Source organism: Diospyros lotus, chromosome 3 (assembly GCF_014633365.1).
Source record: "Diospyros lotus cultivar Yz01 chromosome 3, ASM1463336v1, whole genome shotgun sequence".
Classification (NCBI taxonomy): domain Eukaryota; kingdom Viridiplantae; phylum Streptophyta; class Magnoliopsida; order Ericales; family Ebenaceae; genus Diospyros; species Diospyros lotus.
In genome coordinates this window covers 30,718,782-30,722,882 of record NC_068340.1, presented here as the reverse complement: position 1 = coordinate 30,722,882, position 4,101 = coordinate 30,718,782, and the positions used below count along the sequence as shown (strand labels likewise).

Here is a 4,101-nt window from a genome sequence, read left to right as displayed (position 1 = left end):
AAGACTTTGAATTGGTTGGAACTAATTTTAGTTATTTCCTATCCCATTCTGTTGCTTTTCCTTCCTTCTGTGACATTCTTCTCTCCCGTGCAAAAGGATACTCACTATTTATTGCCCTAGACCAGTATTTGCACTTCGCCCATCTAATTATGGGATCGAATTTTTCCCTAATTCAATTTCTGGATAGATCGAATGCGGTCGCAAATTCATTCACTTCCAATTGAATACGTGATTAGTTCCTACTAAATGAGATATTTTTATTTTTGCTAAAAATTAATTTTTTGCCACTCCTAAAAAAAATTTAAAAATTTTACCATTTGTACCTGGGAGCTAGATTTTTCTTTTGTTCCTTATCTTGTGAAAAGTTGACAGTCGAATAAGTTATAGTAAATTATCTACTGCATAAGTAAGGGAAGATAGACGAGTAGTCAATTCATGCATTTGAATCTTTCTCCATCATTTTGCGAATTGAAGGTTGAAGGTTAAAATTAATTAATATTTGGTCATTCTTGTTAGTAGCAAACTTTACCATATCAGTATCCTATAAATTACTTGCTCTATTGGTTTTCAATTTGGACTGCAGCTTTAGCTTTATTTTTCTCATATCCTAGTCATGCATTCTTTTTTGTTTTTTTTTTTTTTCCTTTTAGCTTTTTTTGCTTTAACCACATTATAACTGTATTCCTTGGTTCAATTATTAATTATAATATGATGTATCTATAAGGATATGCCTTATAAGGGATATCTATGTAACCAACCCTAGACTTGGGAGGGTTAATTTCACATTGAATACAAACTTATGGAAAGTTGTAGACACAAGGGAACAGACTACAACGAGCTTTCTCAAAACGAAAAATTCTTTAGAGTTAGACATATTGACAGACAGACTTACAGAATGGGAACTAAAAGACTAAAATATCATCACTCACGTTGTATTGTACTTTTTCCAATATAATGTGGGTGATAACATTTTAATGTTGAGACGGCTCTTCCTTCCATTATTGTTCGGTGGTTTAATGTTGAGATGGCTCTTCTCGCAGCCTTTTCTGTTGAGCTTATGCCATGGATCTTGCTTAAGTTAGTCAACAGAATAGTCTTACATTGTATTTTGATTCCCATGCAGTGGAAATTAGGCATTCATTGGAACAATAAATTACTCTTCCTTCCAACCTAAGTCATCGCTCTTGCTGGGATAAATGACCTTTGCCAGATTAAATTTATTGATTGGTGTTACGAGAAATACATTTATTATAATAAAAAATAATACCTAAACAAGAAATATGTCTGGCAAAAATGGTATTTATGCGAGATTCAACATTATGAGCACCTGCTTTAGCATTATTTTTTGTTACTTACAACCCGGGAAACTAGCCTTGTGTACTGGGACAACTCTTTTAGAAGTTCACGTCTAGTAGGAATGAATGACCCCTCATGTAAATAAGTTTTTGCTTTTGCTGTATCCTGTAAATTAGATAATTGCATGTACAACTGAAAATGAAACAATACTGAATCACAAACCAAAATCATGAATCCATATCCTTGTTGATCAGCCTGCAGACAATCTCGAAAGACGCAAATTCCCTGCCAAGAAGACAACTACGATGATTAACGAAGAGAAATGAGGTTCACATTGAACAACCAGATTGAGGCCATGTCAGAGTAATTTTACAAAAATCAAACCCACAACCAGAAAGAAAGGGAGTCTTAACCTTGTTTTCCAGTACCTGCAATGCAATTGCAATATCTGCTTCATCTACTTTTAGTGCTACTCTTCTTAGTTTATCTCTCGAGATTGACCAAGCTTGAGAAGATATCCTGCAATTTCAATAATGTATCGCGAGCTTATTGTGTTATTTTCTTTCCAGAAAATAATGACATTCTACTGCACTAATAAACTCAAAACTAAATTAAGTATGGAGTTCTGTCAAGATCTGGATCAATCAGAAAAATCATCAAAGTTAGCTCACCTCGTCACATGGCATTTTGCACATATTTGAAAGTTCCAGAGTTCCGAGTGGTGGGATTAATATCGATTTGCAAATATCCAAGTAGGAATTACTAAGCTGCAAACATATAACAAGCTTAAAAATCAATCACTTGACTGTCTATTCCCTACCATCTTATAGTAAATATCACGGCAGAAAAAATTACCTCGCCTATGGTTGTATCCTTCTTACTCCCACGGAAAAGCTTCACAGCAGAACAATGTATATAATCTGAAGCGAATGAGAAGGTTAAAAGTATTACACAAGTAATGTGCCTTGTAGAGATGCAAAGGCACTAATCCATCAGCAAAGAATGCAAACATATTAGCGATGAGTCTCCAATTTTTAAAGGTGTTTTGACGGTGAATAATACTGGCTCCTAGGAGCAGAAATGTCTGAAGTCTGCCTCAGCCTCACATGGATCGGTTGGCTGTAACAAGCATTAATTGAATTACCACAAAACTAAGTTTTGATGCTTCTCGATGTGACCATCGAATAAACACACCACAAGGCATGCTAAACCAAAGACTTCCAACTTTCATGAAGTTGATCACGAAGTACACACCACTAGATTACTATGAAGTTAGGAATCAGAATAAGCATATTTTCCAGCTATTAATGCTGTTTAGCAGTTTAATCATCCTGTATCCCATAACTGAAGAAACTGTTCTGACAGGTTGACTAGTGGAAGATTGAATAATTGAAGAACGCAAAGCCATACAGATGCAGAACCCAAGAAGAACAAAAACAAACTCAAAGCTCAACTCAATATCAATTCAACAATCAAGGTTGCCTAATACATCTCTAAAAGGTTTTAATTAGATTATAAATCCTACCTAATTAGAACCATATTCTTTCCAAAACAACATTGGAAAAAATAAATAAAATATACTCAAACAAGTAACCAAAATATGCTAATTATATCTTCCAAAAGTATTTATTTCCCTATCCTACTAACATCAAAGGCGGTAAAAGATGAGTAGCGCTTGATCTTTCGTATTTAACAGCATTCTTAATCTTGTTTGTTATGTCAGCAGCCTTCACACAAGCAATTCTCAAACACTGCATAATGACACTGCAATGGAACACCAACTCCTCCAGGTTTTTGAATAAGACAAACATCCCCACTTGTATTAACTGTGGCAGTCATTCCCCTCCCCCTCCCCCCCCCCCCCCCCCCCCATAACAGTCTCTTTATTCTGGGATGGATCTCCTACCAGAATGTTCCCATCACTGAAGAAACCAAAGGTTACAGCAACAGGAAAATGGTATATTATCAAAGGAAGTGGCTCCCTCACCTCAGGTGGGTGTATTATAACTTCCTGACCATCTTCTCTACCTAATGGTACATTCAGGCCGCTGGAATGTCGACAGAGCAGCAATATTGGCAGCATCGATAAAATTTCCCCCACTGTCTAGGATGTGAAGATCAATGCGAATGGCCCAAACCAACTTCCCCGCCAACACAGAAAGTGATTCCATGTCTACTGCCTGGCTTCCCCTTAAACCACGGTCTATTATTATGCGTCCCAACTCCACAGCATATTCTCCAGGACATGAAGGATCGGCCATTGGACAGAACTCAGCGTAGATTGAAAGTGTCCCTTCATTTGGCCTATCTCGATAAGGTTGAGCTACGGCACGTAACAAACCCCATTACATGAGTTTGGCCAATCTGCACTTCTGATGAACCATCTTCTCTGCTGAACTTAATAGTCAACCTCCTATAATCAAATGGGCGTTGACCATCAATACTAAGGTCTGATGGTAAGGATGTTTCAATGAATTTCTTCCTTAACAGTCATCCGCCAAGTATTCGCCAATTTCTTCTCCATTTTTGCCTTGATGGTTCCCCTCGGACTCTGCAATGGTATCGGAGAGTAAAATGCGGCTTTTGAAGCCGAAGACGAGATGTGAGATGCTTTCTAAAGCCCTGCTGGCAGTTTTGAATACTCGAGCCACCCCGGAGACCTTTGACGAACTCACAATCCGAATGCAAAAATGGCGTGAAGACAACAATATGTCGAGAGATCGCAACAAATATATCGAGGGTTTTTTTGGATGAACAAAAATATCTCGAGTTGAGAGAAATGATAGCAGGAACTGGACGGGAGAG

General features: G+C 37.4%; 1 pseudogene; it reads right to left on the bottom strand.

Annotated features, from left to right (window-relative positions):
• Positions 1 to 1,523: 1,523 nt before the first annotated feature.
• On the bottom strand, positions 1,524 to 3,820 carry LOC127796929 (exosome complex component RRP45A-like; annotated as a pseudogene).
• Between the last annotated feature and the right edge of the window lie 281 nt (positions 3,821 to 4,101).